The following is a 22,370-nucleotide window of genomic DNA, read 5'->3' as shown; positions in this document are numbered from 1 at the left end:
AAGTGAGTAATTATTACTAATAAAGTAAATAATTTTTTTATATACATTTTTTTCTATTTTACCATATATATTGGTGGAAAAAAATTATAGATATCTAAAAAAAACTGGAGACAAAAGGAAGGTCTCTCCTTTATATAATATAGATTATAGATGATAGATTTGATTAGTTAGATTAGATGATGATATGAAACTATTTTATAGTGTCATTACATCAATGCATTTTTTTTAATTAATTGAGAAACAATTAAGTAGAATAGAATAAATGATTCGCATTTGGAATATTCACATTCCCACCAAAGTAAAATCGTGATGTACTCCCTGCGAAATCAAACCTTGAGAGCATAGATTAGAGGAGTGCAATGTGCAGCTTTGTGTGATAACCAACATGAAAATGCATGGCACCTTCTTATAGGTTGCAACGCTGCCCAACAGTGTAAGGCTGCCTGCTCCTTTGGTACTCATATTAATTCTTCGATAGACAAAATTGATAGCTTAAAAAATCTTATTTTTGCAACACTGCAGAACTAGGATAATAAACAAGCAAGTGAATTCCCAATGATATATACTTTGAAGTATTTGGTTCAATAGAAACAAAAAGCTTTGGGAAGGAAAGAACTGGGACAACAATGATACAATATACACAACAAAAGACACCCTAGAAGCGTGGTCGCAAGCTCTTCAGCTAGCAAAGGGAGACAACCGAATATCCAAACAAATTAACCTTCTCATCAAATATACTGGATTCTACGCCAATTCATGAAAGAGTCAAATTTAATGCAACATGGATGCTACCCTCTTCCTATAGAACAAGAGTTCATATATATCTGACCATGAAGGAATCTTTCGTAAAGTTAGAACACCTAGACTCTTCTCTCTTCCGCAACCATATGAATTTGAAGCCATTGCCATCCAAGAACCTCTTAGGTGGGCATTAAAAATATACTTGGAAGATATCTCTTTCGAAACAGATTGCCAACGTGTAGTTAATTGCTTGTATAAACCCGTAAATGATAGCTTTGAATTTGGGTCAATCATTAATAAATGGAAGTTTCTCCTTCTAAATAGGTTAAACTGTAAGGTCAATTTAATTCCAAGACAAGCAAATTTAGTTGTCTATAATTTGATTAAGGCAATCAAGTTTCAAACTGATCTTTGTGATTATAGTTATATTCTATCCTGTATTATTTATCACATTATTAATGATACGAATTAACTTTGTTTCTCTAAAAAAAGATAAATGATTAAGTTCAAACATGTTAAAGATAATTTTGAAAAAATAATTCAAATATTAATAGTTTAATAATTATTAATTACTAATATTTGGTCAAGTGAAAGGAAAGGAAAGAACAATAGAAGAAGAAAAAGTTGAACTGAAATTAATGAAGAGAAAGTGAGAGAAATTTTGAATATTCAAGTCATCAACTTTTTTTTTATTTTTAATTTTATTTTCACTTTCTCTCTGTTCAGACAAAGAAAAATATATCATTATTTGTATTTTGTTTTCTCACTTTCATCTCTTCTAAACATAAAATATTTGTAAAAATTTCAGTTTCTTTTGTACAACTATGAAAATAATCATCGGTTTGAAGATTTAATTATACTTTTTCACATAAGATTTAATTTAATTATACTTAAAGATCTTATCTTTATATAAGAATATATTTTGCATAAATCAAATCAAATTCTCTTTCATAAGTTCATGATATGTTACCAACTAAACATATTCACTATATTAGCTTATTTTCTCTTTAGGAATAATATTAGAAAATATAAATCCATTCGTGCATAAGGTAATAAAAGTAACATCCTAACAAGTAATGAGTTTTTGATTAAAAAAATTTAATATATTTAACATAGTATTAATAATTGGTTTTCTAGTAAAGACGACGTTTATCTGCAACGAAAATAGTAAGTGTGCACATGTGGACCAACCTCAGAGACACTAACCAAAAAAGTCAGCAATGATAAAAAGGTAGGCAAAAATGGTTCTTGTGCTATATGGATTGGATTGGATGGATCTAACGACCTTTAGTCATACCGCACTAGGATATAGGAACCTATCATGTTTTCCCACACCCTATGAGCTAGGAAGGATCACAAACATTGTTGACATATATATATTCATGTTGGTTCATCTACTCTCTCAGACTATGGTCTTTTTTGTATTTCTACCTCTTTGCTGAGGTCACAAGGAAGCATGCTAATGTGAATTTCAATGTCGTAGTGGTTTCATTTTTTGTTTTTGCTAGAATTTGTTACATGTGAAGTCTCATCAAGAATATATCAATCTTTATAACAACATTTCTGCTTGCTCTAAAGTTAATATGGCATAGTGCAGACAACAGTCACGGGACCACTGCCTCATATATCATAGGTTAGCCACCTCTCACCCATGTGCTTGGGGGCGATTTATTTCTTACATTAACCTTATTTTAGTTAATATAATTTATAATTGTTGGTAGTTCGGTCTTGACATAAACTAAGTCCAAATGGGTGGTAGAACATTATAGAATCGTTGTGAAGCCAATTTGACGTCTGTCTGCATAAATTGTTTTGACAATAGTAGCTTATTTCTTTTTCTGTAGGCCAATTATTGTCCTTTTACTAGCTAATTATCTTGAGTTATTGTGGTGTTTTTTACAGGTTAGTTTGATGGTATAATTGGAAAACCCAACAAACATTTCAATATACCCTAATATGTAGAAGAAAAACAAAATTTGCTTGGTTGTCATCTGTAGATATGATGTACTTTTTGTTAAAATGGGGATCTGGACCACAATCTTCAGCCTGGTAAACCAAATTGAATATGCAACACATATACAATAGAATTATCATATTACCTATTTATTGATTGTATTTATTTCATGTTCTGCACGAAAATGAATGACTACTGCCACTTGGAAGAAAACTTGTGCAAGATTGAGACTTCTATTTATTTCTTGTACTTCCCAAAAAATTTCCCTCATTTTTTAATTGACAAAGTATGCCACTGAATCTGTGATATTTTTAGCTGGTTCCTGCAATCCTTTTTGACCTTCAATTTCATGTTTTCCTGTTTCGTTGTTAGTTTTGTACCAAGATGAATTCAAAATTGCTCTGTGAAAATCACCGTTTCTTTATACAAACTCTTGTCTTCGGGTGACTATGCTTCAAACAAAGCTTTCATTGGCCAATTGGTACCCATTCTTAAAAAATACTGAATTTAAACCTCATTACAAACTAAAATCCTAATAAAATTCAGGATGACAATTTAAAAAATATTTTCCAACATGAATAATAATTTTTCACTAATTAAGATGCCTTTCACGAGATTGGTGGATTTAGATAATACATGAGACTAAAACCAGGGTGTACCACTTCAATTGCTCTCACAAGGAATCAGAATCTTAGTTGATGGGGATGTTGCAGTGCAGGGTGCTGGTTAAAAAGGGGCATCTCTTCGAGATTTCTTGTATCTCTTCAATCGGACACAGAATGCTGAATATATTAGTGGCATTTTTTTCTTCTTCTTCTGATGAGGATGATGTAGTGAATGCATCCTTTTGGTTGATTTAACACTTACTGTGTTTATGACTGAATGAATGATTTGAAGGTTCTGAACCAGCCATGCATTGGTCGATTCACTGTTCATTTGCTCTGGTCTGTGTCTAATAATTTCACCTCATGGTCACGTTCTCTCAAATTAACTTTTCTCAACTTCTTCATGCTGCCACCATTTAATATAGCCATTACCTTGACAATTTTGTTTGGTAGTCCAATAAATATACATACGCGAAGACGTGTTAATTAGATGCTCTTCTTTTATTATTACTTCAGAAAATGAGGCATTTCATGCCTCTCTGAATTTTTAAATAAATTAAAATAAAATAAATTATGAAGTGTGCAATTATTTTAGAAAGATAAACGATTTGAGACGAAAAAAGAAAATAAATAATTTAAATTTTTGATTAAGAAAAAAAAAGTTTATATAAAAACTAAAACTAAAACAGATATTAGAACAAACATTCCTTTATATGATAGTATAAATGTTTTTCTTAAAAAAATAAATGGTAATTTGTTATATATATATATATATATATGTCTATTATTTTATTTTTTATTTATTGATAATCATAATAATGAAACAAATGGAAAAGAAAATAAATATAGAAATTTGTTTTCCATTCAAACATATTTCTACTTAAATTTAAAAAATATAATTGCGCCTTAAAATTTAATTACTAAATTATCTCTTTCTTTTATTTCTAACCATTTAATATTATAATTAGAGGTGGCAAAGTGAGTTATAATTTGTTGTCCGACTGCTAACCTGCCAAAAATTGGTTACTGTCTGTTTGACTTGTCTTGCCTAGTTTATCAGTCTTTTTTTGTTTTGTTAAGTATTTTTTGATTAATTATTATTTTAATATAAATTTAATTTAAGTCACTTCAAATTTATTTTGTGTATAATCTGTGATTTATCTTACAATAATTTTATTGTACATTTGATTTGTTTCATTATATGTAATTTGAGATGTTTTTGTTATTTAGGTACATTGATTTATGTAGATCCTTTAGATATTGAGAAAAAATATGTTGAAAAAGTAACTCAAAATAACTACAAATTTTTTCTTCTTTTCTTTTTCTTTTTTTCTTTTTTATTTTCCTTTTAATCTTTTTTTTGGTGGGCTGGCAATCCAAAATTTGCAGGCCATTTTTTTTAGCAAGTCAATCTAGCTCGTTTTTTCCGAGTCAATGGCAGGTCAAACCTAAATGTGTTGGATTAACTCATTTTGTCATTCTAATTACAAGCAATGACTTATAATATATGTTTAATTGGAAATTTTAAAAATAGTAAAAATTTAAAGAAAAAAAAAGCTAGAATACTTGTAAATTATCTCCCACAAATATTTTAAAATATTTGTTTCATTAGAAATATAAAAAATATAAATAAATAAAAACTAAACAATTAGAATAAAAAAGTTTAAATAACTTTTAAATAAGGATGAAACCTTAACATAGAATAAATTTATTTATTTTCACGGAGGAGGATAAATTATGTAATTGAATATAACAAAGTTTAGGTACTTCAACAGTGCCATCCCATTAATAAACTAGTAAAGAAAAATCTATTTATTTTCCTTGTAGAAATGTACACATATACAAGTAATTGCAAATTTGACATAAGTTTTATCCATGTGTGCTCGCTGGAATGGGTAATTGTGTCATCTTCCCCTATTATTTACTCATTTAAAAAAAGATGATAATTATATTAAAAAAAATATTCTGCCAAACACATTGATAAGTCAACATATACGATTATTTTAGTTTAGTGTATGTTTTTGGTAAAAATAAGAAAGATTACAAAGATAATTGTAGTGAAGATTGAACCTAAGTTTTCATGCTTTTAATTACCCTAATCCCTCCCCACCCAACCCCTCCCCACCCAACCCCTCCCTACCCAACCACTAGGCTAATCCTAGTGATTAGCTTAGTGTATGTTTGACTCTTTCTTACTCAGAATATACTTTTAAATTAATGTTAGAAATGAAAACTTTTAAAAAATGGAAACTGTTTGTCAGTTCTCATTTTTATTAACTTAATTAATGGCTTCTTTTAAATTAAAAGTTATTTGGTAAACACATTTAAATGTTTTTTTTAATTCAAAATAAATATATTTTCCAATAAAAATATTGTATAAAATTAACTTAATGTTACAATCTATCATGATTCCTACATTTAACAATTCAACTACTAGCAACGAAAAATATAATCAAATTACTAGGACTTACATACAAGTAGTTTCTAGATATACATGCAAAAATATATACTTATGTATAGGAAATATATACCAAAAACATGAAACTCCTCCTTAGAACTGTACCTCAAAATCCTATACATACATATATATATATATATATATATATATATATATATATATGCACATATCAACAATAATCCCAATTGAAAGTGCAAAAATTCTAGTTGTCGATCAAGCAACACTATCAAAATGGCTACATAAGAGTAGCCCACAAAATATCTACACCGCCATTCATCAACATGACCTTAAAATATATTTCTCTACCTGTTTATCACTACCCTACTCTTATATAAATATGATCATTATAGTCTAACCACGAGAGAACATGCAACGGTAAACTAATATTTAAAATAATAAACATATAACAAGTATAGAAAGAGAATGACTATACTACTAATACCATCATGTTGTTGGAGAATAATTAAATATGCTCAAGATCCAATTCATCATGTAATCATATCCAAATTGATAAAGTGTTATTAATTTTATTTTTTTAAATACATAAAATCCTTTATTAAAATTCGACTTGTTTTCATAATAAAGATTACGATAATGAGATGCAAAAATCTATTATTATTTTAATTTAAATTGCTCTTGATCATAGGCTTATTGTATATGGGACATCCATAAATCTCGATAGATCAATATATATCTGAATGTCTTTATAGGATAAAGATTAATAGATCTCATTTATTAATTACCTATATAGATGATGCATATGTGAGTATGATCATTTGAATTGACTTAGTTGAGAATTTTTAATGGATTACATTACCTTAATTCGTCAATAGCAATTTCTCAAGAAGAAACTAAATGTTTTTTTTTACTTGAGATTATCATAGTGTTTAACAAGTAATTTATTATATTTTAATTTCGAACACCTAATGCCTTAGGGTACTAGTTGAATGAATACTGGATATGATCAAATACTTGTAGAATTAATGATAAATCAAGAAGGAATCCATCAAATCTTAGTAATGAGTTTGAGATCTATTAATAAAATAATATCCTGCCTAGGAAACTTGATTGAAAGAAGAAATGAATTTTTTAAGTTAGTCGTGATAGGTTAACTTAATGAAGTTTGACGATAATACCATACTTTAGAGTTAAATAAGAGTTGTAATGATAGAAGAAAAATATTATATGTTCTTCTAAGTTCTTGAAAGTAAAATATTACTTCATACTAGACGTTAAGGAGTATTGCTAGATGCCTACCGATTAATATATTAATTTGATTAATCTATTACCAGCTTAGTATTGAACTTACAGGGTAACATACAAACGACTGTTCTAATCTCTGTTAAAGGAATTATTTTAACATTTGATGATTAAATAAGAGTATTTAATTTGATCAAATTAAATAATTTAAAGTGAAATATTATTATATTCTTTACTAGCACTTAGAGTATACATAATTGTTTGAAATGTTTTTGAATTTCAAATTGGAGAAAGTAGTTGATAAAGAATATATGATTAAAGTATTAGACTTGATCAGTGTTGTTTATACTAATAAATAAGAGGAGATGAAAATCTTTAAAGATACATATTTGATATTGTTTTTATTTAAAAAACAAAATAAAATATGAATCTTTATAAAAATGATACAATCCCTTAAAGATACATATTTGATATTATTTTTATTTAAAAAATCAAAATAAAATATGTTACTAGTTTCCTAATTTTAGGAAAAGAAGGTATGTATTGTGCTATAAGTATGACTTTCTACCGCATAGAAAGTATATGTGTTTTCCTACTATCTCTTCTACCTCCTTTTTACATTAATTCTTAAGCATTTTATTTTTTATTTCACTTTTTCTAAGAGTTTGAAAAATAAAGGTTGGTTTCGGTGTAGATACATGTAAGATCTTTACATTATTGAAGAGAAGTTAATAGTCTGATCGAGGATACACTTAGAGTACTCTTCTCATTGATAAGGAGAAATTTTATGATTTAACAGCTCTCTAACAGGTATATTTAAAAGTTTTCATCACAAACTTAATATAATTTATATGGAAATAGATCCTATTATTCCGCATGTATGTGTTATGAACACTGTATTATCTTTCACATGTAATCCATACAACCACCACAACATCATGGCTTACAACATAACAATAGAACCATAACACCTTAACATGACAATCAACAACTTTAAAATGGTAAACAACTTAACCGTATCACAATATATCAACTTACACCATAACTGTGTCATTCAACAAACAAATTCACATAGCATATGAACAACACCATATTCAACACATCATACGCATAACTCCTCAACTACATGCATTGTCATACACCTAACTAAGGAAGTCTACAATAAAAGTGAATAGTCTAAGTGGTTTGACTCTACTGAATCAACACAACATTTTTACACCTACTAGATCAATAGTCAATTTCAATATCAATTCATAATAATATGATTTATCAAATTTTGTCATTTAAAACTCATGAGAATTACTCAATATATTTTCAGAGTTCTCAACAATAAAATAGCAAATCAACACAACATAGTTATTGATAAAATCAATAATAATTAGCAAATATGTATTGTGTTACACTTAATTTGCATAATTATTTTAATAATAATAATAAAATTAAATAAAATATTAAGCAATGATTTTTAAAAAAATGTCAAAAATTATTTTGGTTAATAAAATTATATTTTAATGATAATTTGAAAATAATAGATACATATTCTTCTATATATCTTCTCTATATATAAATTGGATTTTACTCTATATATTAAATTATAATAGTTATCTCAAATCAACCTATTTTTTAACGAGAGTATTTTAGCTCTTTTTTTTAAATGGAAGTGTTTTTAATACTTTTTTTCCCAACCTTTTTATATTTAACAATATTAGGTTTTTACTCGTGTGCATCGCATGCTAGATTTTAAATCTTTAACAATATTTTCTTGTTTACATTTGTTAAAATGTTACTATATATAAAATAAATAGGTTATTTTGCAATACATTTTTTAAAAATGTCATTATAGATAGAGTAACATTTTTATTTCAATATTATTATTTCTAATTATTTTCAAAATCAAAGTCCCATATCAAGTAAAAAAAGTTCACATAGGTTATTTTGCAACATTTTTTTTTTGAAAAATGTTACTATAATTGCTTCTAAAATCAAAGTCTCACATCGAGTAAAAAAAGTATATTTCTCTTATATCTAATTGTTACCCATAATTAAAGTTTCACATCAAATAGATTAATGACTCATAAAGAGTATATATAACCATATAGTTATACTTAAGATAAATAAAATTTGATATTTTATATATAATTAATCTTAACTAATTAAGAATGTCTTTAATCTTCTCTCAAAGAACTCTTAGGAGTTTAAGAGGCATAGAAATATAATAATTAATAGTAATAAATCTATATTAAAATTAATTATTATTTTATAAAATTAACAAAATATTGGCAACATCATTAAAATGTTACAAAAATACTATTTTGCTAACATTTGAAAAATGTTGCCTAATTATATAAAAATGTTATTAAAAGTCTTTAGCAACATAGATTATATATTTTTCTTTTGGTTCGTGTCCCTGGAGTATCGGGTGGGATAGCTGGCCCCAAGATTTAACGCGGCTGCATACACAAGGCAGGATTCAAACCCCTGACCTTGCTTAAGCGTGGATCAACCCCTACCGCTGAACCACACACTTGGGGTTACATAGATTATATATTTGATAATATGTTGCTAAAGCAAATTAGTAATATTTATACATAATTAAGTAATATTTTTTAAATATTATTAAAAACTATTTTTGTTGTAGTGAGAGTAAACGAAATACGTGAAAGTAAAAACTTATTTATTTGTTAATTAATTTTCATAATAATATGTATAACTAGTTTTTACTTTTACGTAAAAAAAATATGTTGAAGTTTCAACATTCAATGTTTATGACTTCATGAGTTATGTAACTCTAGACCTGTATCTAACATGTTTTATTTATTAATTAATTTTTAATAATATAAACATAAATTGACAAAGTGAAGTACTCTAATAAAAAAAATTATTTGTTTTATTTATCTGTATTACAATTTGTAACACAAATTCAATTTAATAAATAATATTTGATGTTAAATGTTGAAAATTGTAATTATAAAAACTGACAGAAAAATTATATACAACACAAATGGTATTTAATAATATTTGAAAAATGTTACTTAATTATGTATCAATGTTAATTTGTTTTAGCAACATATTATCAAATGTTGTATATAGTTCATGTTGCTAAAGACTTTTAATAACATTTTTGCATAATTAGGTAACATTTTAAATGTTACCAAAGTAGTATTTTTGTAACATTTTAATAATTTTTTGTAACATTTTAATGATGTTGCCAAGATTTTTTAACTTTATAAAATTAATAATTAATTTTAATTTAAATATTAAATTCAATTATTATATTTTTATGTCTCTTAAACTTCTAAGAGTTCCTTATGTTTTTAGGGAAAGACATTTTTAGTTACTCATCACTAATTATATATAGAATATCAAATTTCATATATCTTAAAATATAACTATATGAGTATATATACTCTTTATGAGTCATTAATCTATTTGATGTGAGACTTTAATTATGGGTTACAATTAGACATAAAAGAAATATACTTTTTTTAACTCGATGTGGGACTTTGATTTTAGAAGCAATTATAGTAACATTTTTCAAAGAAATGTTGCAAAATAACTTATGTAAAAAATTTTTACTCGATATGGGACTTTGATTTTGAAAACAATTAGAAAGAATAATATTGAAATAAAAAACGTTATTCTATCTATAATGACATTTTTAAAAAAAATATTACAAAATAACATATTTATTTAATATATAGTAACATTTTAACAAATGTAAACAAGAAAATGTTACTAAAAGATTAGAATCTAGTAGTGATATATATATATATATATATAGAAGAGATCTATTTATTCCAGGAGTAAGTTTATTTAGACTTATTCCATTCAGTAACTTATATTCTTCATCAAATTTTAACAATCCAACAGTTGAATTTAAAACTCTTAATGCATAGATTAAGTCTACAAATTTTTAGAAAATTTGAAAATCATTTGATACTTCATTTCATTAATTCAAATTAATAGATAATCATAAAATCATTTTATACATTTATTTGAATTAATGAAACAAAGTATTAAATAGCTTTCAAATTTTTTTAAAATTTGCAGATTTATTCTATGCATTAAGAACTTTAAATTCAACAATTGGATCTTTGAAACTTGACGTAGAACATAAGTTATAGACATATTCTTAGAGTAAACGGATCCCTCATTTTATATATATATATATATATATATATATATATATATATTATTTATTTATTTATATTTATATTTATATATATATATATATATATATATTCATCCATTTTTATATAAACTTTGAATTAACCGTACGTGTATAATTAAAAAAAGTAATTAATAGAAATTAATCATATTACAAATTAATTAATAATTTAATTAAATATAATTAATTATTTAAATTCTTTTAATATATGTTACTAATTATTAAAAAAATTAAAGGAAGTTCCTAATATTTTAAAATTAGATCAAATGTTTTTCTTTAATAAACTAGTATTTTATTAATTAATTAAATATTTATTATGTATAACTAAAACTTATAATAAATTATATATAAAATAATATATAAATAAATCATATTTATATATAAATCATATTTAAATAAATAAATTATATTTAAAATTTTATAAATAAATATTTTAAACATATAATTTATATACATTTTAGAAAATAATATATAAATTATATTTTAGATTTATAATAAATAATTTATATTGTAACATAATATCATTTTTCTTTATTAATAATTTATTTTAAAATATTAGAAATCAATTCATAAATTTTTATGATAGATAAAAAATCAAATTAGATAAACAATTAAATTTTTTTTTAAAACTCTCTCATCAAAGAAAAATTCATAAAAATACTCGCATAAGATTTGTGTTTAATAAGGGCTAATTTGTTTGTTTGTTTGAATCCATCTTGGAACTAATAATATATGATTTAAATACATAAATAAAACAAATTAATTTTACACCAAGACTTGAAAATATGTGGAAAATGAGGAGATAATAATTTTTTGTGAAATATTTAAGTTTTCTAATTCTTGTGAAATAATGATGCTTTAAACATGCATAAAAAATGTAACGACTCAAAAAGTTACTATAGCTCAACAACTAAGCAGCAAAAATATAAATAATTTAACTATACTAAGTTATCATGCAACAATACTTGAAAATCCATGCAATAGATATATGTGTAGGGTGCAGAATATATCTATATATATATATATATATATATATATAAGTTCTTATCAATTTTGACTTGAAGACATAAAACCCTTATGGGGTTATAATAAAATTATGTATATATATACAAATATACATCTAGTATAAAGTATTGAAAATATAAAGACCCCAACGTTAATCAAGTGTCTCTAAAAATCAATGTGTGTTAAAATAGCTCAACGAAAACCATTGTCATCTCCAACATGGCATCCAAAATCTCATTCATTATTCGGCTTAATCCTATTCTCATAAACAAGAAAACAACATATTATAGAAATAATAAATTAGCTATATAAAATAACTTAATCAACACGACATAATATCAGTCTAAGACCCAGTTTAGCAACACAAAACAATCATATCAACACTATCTCTCAACTTAACAACATACCAACATTTTAACTCACAACACCATTATAGAATTCATTAGCATTTAGCAACTTTTCAACATATCAATTTGGTATAAGAAAAACACAGTTTCTCAATAGAATATGTGAACAACACAACACAACTTAGCAACATAACAACTTAAACAATATTGCAACATGGCAACACAACATGTGTTATCACGTATTTCACCTAAGAGATATCTTACAATACAAGTGAGTAATCTAAAGTGACTTGACCTTGTCAAACCAACTTAACAACATGATCATTTGGCTTGCTAAATCAGTAACAAATTTAAATATCAATCCACAACATAATATAATTTCTCAGGTTTCACAATTTAAATTAAAAAAGTCCAATACCCTCCGCTAGGTATAACATGGCTTGGGTGTGGATCCACTATGACATTGACATACATTAACCAAATCACATATGAGAATAGTTCGTCAACTATCATGACGATATCACACACATTTCTAGTAATCAGTTAAAGATTTTACTTTTACTCCTTAACTCCATACCTTATTCAATTTGGTTGCTTCTGAACCAATATGGCTCAACTTGTCCCTTATATGGTATTAACTATAACACCTTGATATCTTCATTAATGATTAATTTAGTTTTTATAAATGATGGGGGGTAATTTTTATAAACATTTTATTTATATGAAATATATGGGTTTTATTATAATATGTTTTATTAATATTTGAGGGAAGGAGAGGTGAACCTTGGTTAAAATATTTTTACTAAAGATTTAAATGAGGGTTAAGTTTTTTAAAGAGGGGTTACAACAATTTTCTTATTTTTACATTCTCATCTTTTTCATTCTATGTGTGCACTCTGAAGAATTGGGAGAAAAATCAGAGTTGGTGGGAAATCACCTTATAGATCCACCTTCTTTCCCTAGTGTTTATTAAGGTATGGGGAGGAATGGGTAATCTCGTTCTAGGCATGGGATAAGAGTTGGGTAGTGAGATTGGTCTTCAATCTCTTTTCTGTTGTATGCGTCGTATGAGGGAAAAACTCAATTTTGCATCTGATTCTTAGTTTTTGTCTTCTATATGATTTTTAAGTACTCTAATTGATGTTCTTGACTTGTATGTATGCTTAAATTTGTGTATCAAACTAATCTTGTGGATCTTGAATTGCTTATGGGTTCCTATGGGAACCCTAAAAGAATGCGTTTTGGTAAATTGTATGAGAAGTTGATATGAAAATGTGATTATGTATGATTCGTGTCTTTTAGATGTGTATCTTAACCTTTTGATGTGCTTTGCCAATTGAAATTGTAAATGGATAAATTATACTTGTTGCCTCTCTTGAATTTGAAAGAATGCCAGATTTTTCTCTTTCTTGCCACAATATTGGACACTTGGCCAATCAATGCAGAAAAATTGATGAATTCACTGCCAAGAATCTCAAAGCCGGTCCAAAATTTAGAGTTGAGGTAGACGGTGATGCTTTTGGTTTGAAAAATAATGTGGAGTTAAAGGTAGGTGCAATTGCAGCTAATGATGTGCAACACCTATCTGGTGCGGTCTCTCTTTGTGATAAAGCAACGGACAATGTTAAATCAGTTGCTGATCACACGGCTAAATTTTCTACAGTTTCAGCAACTGTTCAGCAGTTGGATGTCTTGATGTGGGATCAACTGGTCGGTGATGGTGCTTAATCTGAAAGTAGGTGATGTAAGTCAGGTTATTGCAATTGGTTTAGTAGGTACAATTGTTGATCAGCTACTGGATCAGAATGATATATTATCTGATGCAGCACCAAATTTGGATGTGGCTATTGATCAGGCCAATTATCTCTACAGTAACAACTCCTTCTGTTGTTGTTGATCTTGGTGATGACTATTCAACTAAGAAGGTGTTGGATCAGATTTCGAAGGAATCTAAGACTAATTTAGAGAAGGGGATAAATTTTGATTCTTCTTTGGATAGTATGCATCCTTGGAGGACATTTCTGATGAGAATACTCAACCAAATTACTCTGCTAAAATGTCTCATACTGCTACAGGGACAAAAACTGCTGTTAAAGCTCCTCGTGCTAAATGCTCCAGTATCCTCTGATATTTTAGCCATCCCAAAATCTCATAAAAAATGGGATTTTGCAGCAATTGTTACTGCTGCGTCTGAAGAAGAACAACAGGACTTGCTACCTCATGTACCTCAAATACCTTAAATCCATGATCTTGAGTGCAAGTAGTTTTATGTTAGATCCAAGTCTTGATGGAATAGCATATTTCTATAATGTTTAACAGGATTTGTCAGATTTTCCTCCTTTGTCCAACAAACAAGACTTTGATATCCTTGTTGCTGGTGGGTTTGATTGGAAATAAGTGTCTCAATCCCCACAAAAGGTTAAGAATCAAAAGTCCAAAAAATCGTCATTGTCTAAGCCTAGAACCAGATAAGGGCAACTAAATCTTCCAAATTTTCGTGATTTGGGGCAGTTGGGATTGTTGTTCCAGCTTAGAGCATTCCGATACTAGATACAATTGTTGTTGTTTGTAAAATTGACAAATTTTTATTATGTGTTAGCCTATGCTTTTAGCTTTGATGTTTTATAATGACATTGGTCTTCTTTTTTTTTTTTTTTTTTCTTAGTTTTTGTATTTTTGTTGCGGGTTTTGGTTTGGTCCCCTACTTGTATTTTGCTTTCTTTTAATATCGGTTCTTATGATGTGTAACATATGATTATTATAAGGTGAGGTGCTAACCAGTTAGGATCTTCTCTCGCATAATGATGCTATTACACATCTACCCTTTATCCCAAAAAAAATAACTGTAGTCCCAATTTGTCCATTACATTTATTTAAATTCAATGTATGTTGGATTGTTCAATAATTTTTTCTTTCTGCTACACAACAATTTTGTTTGGTAGTAACATAAGTGATATTTTTTAAGGATAAAATTAAGTGATAGTTTGTTTTGATGCACTTATATTATTTTTAATTAAAATTAAAGTTTTATTTTAATATTATATAAATTAAAGTTTTATTTTAATATTATATAAATTAAAGTGATGCCTCGAATGTGGTTATTGTTGTGAATGGGTTGTTAAGTCAGACGAAACAATTCCCAATAAGATTTTGAATGAGACAAATATAATACATGTTATTTCTAACAAGTGTGTTAGTGTTTCAGAAAAACATAAGTACAGGCAAGTTGAAGAATAGAGCACGTGCCACTTCCTACACCAGAACCAAGATAAAGGGTAAAAGCTTCAAGCATCAGATAGAAAAGTCAACAAGCCAAGCCTAGCACAAAAAGGCAAATGATCAAACTTCAAACGATACAGACCACAGACGAAACGCTTCAAGTACCAGACGAAGATTAGTTAAAGCAAAGCACACCACGAGGATCAAACAAAGCAAGTCAAATGATAGATAGAGTAAGACATGAGCACTAGACGATGATAAATCAAATATCAGATGAAGGTGTGTCAAGGACAACCTAGAGCGCTATATAAGAATTCAGACGAAGGTTGGTCAAAGATCAGAAGAAAGTCAATTAAGTATCAGACGAAGGGCATCACAGACTGAAAAGTATTATAGACGAAAACAAAGTCTGTCCATCTACAATGTTGACCAGACTAAATAAAGTCAAAGCATTAATGACAAATGCTCAGACGAAGATCAAGACTTGAGATGTACATGGACTAACAAACGCAGACGAAGACTGTCATGAAAGCATTTGAAGAATCAAGTCTCAAGGGACAACTCAGGCATCGTCTAGAATCATACAAAAGCTCTCAATATGATCGTGCGTTGAAAGGAAGAAAAGAAAAAGAAGAAATACAAGCGCAAAAGTAAAAGCATGCATGTGTTAGAAAAAGTACATCACTTTTTCATATAAAGACAACGCCTCTACAGCTACGCGACCGGAAAAGGACAAAAAGTTCCTAGGTCGCAGCTAAAGTCAGACACAGCAGCTAACAAACGTAGAAGACTTCACGCAATGTTTATAAACAGGAAGCAACATTTAATGCAAGATCTAATGCATTAAATGAAAGATCAAACTAGTTATGAATGACTACATTCTACTTTAACGGACACTTGCAACGGGCAAATTTTACAAGACTATATATATGTCATGACTTCAAACCTGGAAAGGCTGGCGAAGAGTGATATCAAGCCCATGAAGTAATGGAACCAGAGACAGAGCTTATAGAGTCAAACATACAATATTGTATTTATCTCTGTAGACTAAGGAGTTCTAAGTGTAACTTACAATACCTTAGTAAGTGTAGAAAATATTTGTATCCTCTCTGTGAGAGTAAACCAAACACTCAAACCAAATCATCTATCTATCATTGAGTAAGCCTGAAGAGGCTAGGAAAAGAATACTTGTATAAGCCTGGAGAGACTTGTCAAAGAATATTCACTGAGAGCCTAAAGAGGCTGAACAAAGAATACTAGAGATAGTGAGTGAAGCTAGCCAACTAGGATTGGTTGATAATACTCGGGACCAAGAGTGGTCGAGAATACTCATTGAAAGCCTGAAGAGGCTGAACAAAGAATACTAAAGATAGTGAGTGAAGCTAGCCAACCAGGAGTGGTTGATAATACTCGGGATTAGGAGTGGTCGAGAATACTCACTGAGAGCCTGAAGAGGCGAGGCTGAACAAAGAATACTAGAGATAGTGAGTGAAGCTAGCCAACCAGGAGTGGTTGATAATACTCGGGATCAGTAGTGGTCGAGAATACTTACTGAAAACCTGAAGAGGCTGAACAAACAATACTAGCGCTGACAAGTAAAATTGGCGGGCCATAAGTGGTCAACAATACTTGACAAACTAGAAATGGTGATAATACTTGTACTTCATTGAATATCTAGTTGAACCCTTCAATTGAAGGAGACTGGACGTAACTCAGTCTGAGCAAACTAGTATAAAAATCCTTACACTGCTTACTTACGTTTCAGACGCAAGTTCAGTTAACTGATATATTATATTGAAAACTTCATCCAATGCTTAATTTTCACTATGATTCTTTTCAGACGTAAAATATACGTGCTTAACTTAATATTTCTTAAGAAACATTTTCTTTGTGCAGACGAAAAACTTTCAAACGGGAAATATTTTGTTAAGTCAATCCTGCACAATCTTTAAGTATTCAAAATAATTTTTATTGGACGAAAAAGAATCTTTCTGCCAAAACGATTTCAAAATTTCCTCGTTCATGTACACACATATTTAACCTCCCTTCTATGTGTTTTTCATCTAACTTCATGGGCAATCTGATCTAAATTTTCGCCCTCATGCGCAAGTGATCCTCCAAATCCGTAGCCATTTGGAGAAGTGTTAGACTGTCTTGGTGACACATACTCCTTGTGATTCCAATTCTATTGCTGATATCCTTGCCAAACTCAGGGGAAAGTCTTCTTGGAAGCTAACCACATGTTGTGCTAGATAGCTTCTCCCTTGATTTAGCCTTCCTTTAGTTGGCTTTTTTCCTTTCTCTTGTCTTTGTTTCTTGTTCTTTCGCTTTCTTATTATACCAAAAAAATGTAGATCTTATATTAATATTTATGTATATTATTGAAATAAAATTTCAATTCTAATCAAAGAATTGCACCTAATTTTTTTTGTTTTTTTATACATTTTTAAATTATATTAAAAAATCATGAATAATTTAATAAAATGAAGAAATAATCACTATTTAATTTTTACATTATATTTGTTTATTATAATTGTTTCAAAATCATCACATTCAAAAAAAAAACAAACCTCAACATAACTTTAAATTATCAAGTGTTGCATTTGAGAGAGATTTTTTTTATACTTTTTTTAATTATTGTAAAGGTAAATATATATATATATATATATATATATATATATATATATATATATATAATGATTTTGAAATTATATGAGAAAACAAAAATTAAGCATAACTAATATTTTTGTTGCATGTGTATTACACAATATAAATGCTTATTTTATATGATTATAAATTATAATAAAAAATTATATTATAATTATAATATTAAAATATATAAAAGGCTAAATTATATATGTTTTTGTTTTATTTTTTAAAATTTATTTTAGTCATTTATCTGCTAAAATATTTATTTTTATCTTTTATATTTAGATTAATTTGATTTTTTTTATAATAATAATAATTTTTAATTTTATTATACAATTTTAAATCAATTTTTGACTAATTCAAATTGTAAAAATTACAACACTAAATTTACCTAGTACCTATATAAAAATAATGAAAAATCCAAAAGAATTATAAACATAACAAAAAATTTGTGAATATATATCTTACAAACAATTATAAAATAATATGAATATATATATATATATATATATATATATATATATATATTAATTTTTAGACTTGTTTTTATATAATTTTCACCATATTTATAACTGTTCTTACCGGGAATTTGTCGTAGAGATGATCCTCCGAGTAAGATTGGTGAGCCTCCTTCGCTGGTACGCTTGATGCTCCAAGATGGGGGTGGTACCTACAAAAGAGACTCCGATGCCAAAGTTAGGGTTTGTATGAGTTATGTCTCGTATAAGTAATGCACGTACCTTAGTATGGATTAGGGTTGCATTGGGCCTTGGGCCTGAGATCAGTTGTGATCTAATTAGATAGCGGATCTCGTCTGGACCGAGATCTCCTCAGATCAGTTATGATCTGGTTAAGTGACGAGTTGACGTCACGCAGCGCGTATCCGAGGTCGTCATGCGCTGCGATGCCGAGCTGGGAGCTCGGCCTTGCAGTACAGATAGTACACTAGCCCCCCGAGCTCTGAAGACCGTGGGTCGAGGAGTTAAGATCGAGCTCGTCAAGTGGTTGTGACCCCTCGCGTACGCGTGCTTGTTGAGATGCCATGTGTCATAACTGGTCATCTCCCGAGAACGTGCAAGTGGCGCGTTAATGGGAGTGACGGTTATGTAATGATGGTTTGTCTTTGTCATAATTGTTCTCAATTAATGTGTCATCAGATGCGTCCCTTGGCTGACACGTGGCGTGACCGTTTTGAATTTTGAGAGAAACCCTTTTCTCTCCCTCGCGCCTCTTTGTTAAGTCTCAATTTTACCTCTTTTTGGATGAGACTTATTGAACGATTTCCACTCATCCTCTGAACCATTGCAATATAATTGTTCTCTTTTTGGTTCTTTTTGTGTGCAGATATAACTATCCCAAATTTAGCTAACAATACCTTAATACACCTCATTTTTTGTGCAGGTATTTAGCTAGGGACTTGAGGATTGAAGATCCATAGGATTGGAAACTAAAGGAGCTAAGGAGCAGAGAAGAGGTTATGCGCCGGGCGCAAGGTGATCCGCGCCGGGCGAGCAAAATAGAGCATCTCACCTCTGGAAGCTACTGCGCCGGGCGCAATATGAATTGCGCCGGGCGTGTCCTAAAGACAGAGGGCAATTGGAAGGCCATGCGCCGGGCGCGAAGACTTATGTGCCGGGCGCATGAACCCTAATCTATCTCCCCAAGCTCGTATTTGAAGGCATTTTCGGGGACTTCTCCCCCATTCTCACATTGGGCGCCTCCAGGAGTTGCGGAAGGGATTCCCAGGGCTTGGGATCGTCCGTGTGCGGATCTTTCCTTCGGTTCTTCACTTCCTCTTCCATATCTATTTTGTATTTGCCCTCATTGTTGTGAGTGGTTTCACCCATTTTGTGGGGTTAGATGTAACCAACGCACTCTATTGTAATCTTTACGGTTTTAATGATATATATACATGTTGTTTTATTCTTTGTTGTGTTTGTTTCTATTCTTAATGCTTGCTTTGGATTGATCACCCTTTGCATGATTTAAGGTTCCATGGGTATTGGAAAATAACCTTTGAAACTAGTTATGAAACATATGCCTAGTGGTGATTGTATCTAGGGATAGAGCTTGACCCATTAGTAGTCTTAAACCCTAGCCCGTAATGCGGGTGTAGATATTGGGTACTCAAGGGATTGATATTCAATATCCGCACCTAGGCTCTTTCTCTAAGGGATTAGGTTTGAGTAAACTCTTGGGTTGACTAAGCAATGAATTCAACAAGAGATTAAGGATACATTAGTGTTACATTTGGTGAAATCTGACCCCCACAACCTCACAATACCACAATACCATTCCTTACCTTTTCCACTCACAAAACAATATTTATTTACAGCTTTCATTCCAATAGTCACAACTTTGAATTCACTGCACAAACTATGAAATTGGAATTATTCTTTAGTCACGAATAGTCAATAAATTCTTATATTACCTTCTAATCCCTGTGGATACGATATTTTTACTACTTGAACGGCCGGTATACTTGTCGTGTTTGAGACCGTTGATAGAATTAAACGAATTTACAAATATTAACAAAAGTGTTTCAACGGAAATCTCAACACTCTTCCCCTTTCACTTTACTCTTTTTTCGCTCTCTCAGCTTCTGGTGCACGTTGTTTCTCTCGTTTCCGTTTGTCCTCCGTCTCCATTTTCTCCGTTTTCGCCGTCGTTTCCGGTAACCCCGTCATTGTTAGGGTTGTTTTCTGAGGAAGAGTACCAGGTACTTCCTTTCTACAGTTTTCTTTTTCCTTCTTTCCCAACCTTCTTCGAGTCTTTCTTTGTTTTTTCCATGGCTGAAGGGAGTGGTGCTGGTTCCTCCGCGCCTGCCAGGGGTAAAGGCAAGGCGCGGGGCAAGGCGACGGCTACCAGAACTGTCGCCGCCGGGAAAAAGAAGGAGGTGGCGCCGCCAACGGACCTCGTTCCAGGTATTCCTGGGTACGACTGGGTTCGGTGTGAGATGGCGGTGGTCCAAAGCATTTTTCGGTCCTTTCTTGAGGTTAATGGGATCTTGAAATCGTGCAGGGTTTGTGACCCTTCCATTTCCCGGATGATCCGGCTTGAACCTTGTCAGGCCGGTGAGGGTGTGTACATGGGGAAGTCTACTGACCCTCTCTATTTCTATATGTACCATTGTTTTTTTAAGGATTTAGGTGTCTGCCTACCCTTCACTCAGTTCGAGTGTGATTTTTTGAACTTTGTCAACTCGGCCCCTTGCCAGTTGCACCCCAACAGTTGGGGTTTTTTTAGGGCTTTTCAAGTCCTGTGTTCAGTTTTAGGGATAGAGGTGTCCCTTCCCGTCTTTCTTCATTTTTACCAGTTGAAGATAGGCGTTCCGCCATATGGCATACTGTCTCTGAGTGGGAGTAGGGATGGGGGTTTGTTTACTCTCTACTCCAAGTCATACAAAAACTTCAAACAAGAGTTTTTTCGAGTTGCTCTTGTGAATGTCGACCCATTGGAGGATGGGGCGTTTTACTTCGGCGGGCTGCCGAAATTCCCTTTCTATTGGTGCCCCAAACCGTCTAGGTTTCATGGGGTGGGCCAATTGAAGCTGACGGCTTCGGAGGCGGCCGCCGTCGAGAACCTCGCAGCGCTTCCTCGTCCACTGGATTGCAAGCTCGTTTTGTCGCTTGCGAACTCAGCATACAAGGAGAGGGGCCTAGAGAGTGAGTATTTCGTCCTCTTTAGATTGTTAGGGTTTGCAAAACCTTCTTTTACTGATGTGTTTTGCTTTTTGTGTTTTCAGGCATAATGGGCAAGAATAAGTGGAAGGAGCTGAAGCACCGCTACAACATTGCTGACCTTGAGGTTCCCGAGCCTCAGGAGGAGGAGATGTCCCCCCTGAAGGTCAACCGAAAAAGAAAGAGGGGCGAGAAAGAGGTCGGGGGGACCTCTGCCCCTCGCGGAATGGAGGAGGTGACTTCCAAGGCTACAGATGCTGATGCAGTCGATCTCACTGGGAGCCCTTCGCTTGGGGAGGTTCCCCAAGTGGCTGTTGCAGGGACTGCTGAGCAAGTTGTTCCCT

At 30.5% G+C, this 22,370-nt stretch overlaps 2 long non-coding RNA genes across 2 annotated transcripts; both read left to right on the top strand.

Annotated features, from left to right (window-relative positions):
• The first annotated feature begins 1,617 nt into the window (after nucleotides 1-1,617).
• On the top strand, nucleotides 1,618-2,860 carry LOC145959082 (uncharacterized). Its single transcript, XR_014434705.1, has 2 exons — nucleotides 1,618-2,374; nucleotides 2,644-2,860. It is a non-coding gene; the product is annotated as an uncharacterized LOC145959082 (long non-coding RNA).
• Nucleotides 2,861-13,328: 10,468 nt separating this feature from the next.
• Nucleotides 13,329-15,132, top strand: LOC114917013 (uncharacterized). Its single transcript, XR_014434702.1, has 2 exons — nucleotides 13,329-14,026; nucleotides 14,142-15,132. It is a non-coding gene; the product is annotated as an uncharacterized LOC114917013 (long non-coding RNA).
• Nucleotides 15,133-22,370: the final 7,238 nt, after the last annotated feature.

This window comes from Cajanus cajan, chromosome 6 (assembly GCF_000230855.2).
Source record: "Cajanus cajan strain Asha chromosome 6, NIPB_CcT2T_4, whole genome shotgun sequence".
Classification (NCBI taxonomy): Eukaryota; Viridiplantae; Streptophyta; class Magnoliopsida; order Fabales; family Fabaceae; genus Cajanus; species Cajanus cajan.
Note: the sequence above shows the minus strand (reverse complement) of the source record. Positions and strands in the feature narration are given on the sequence as shown.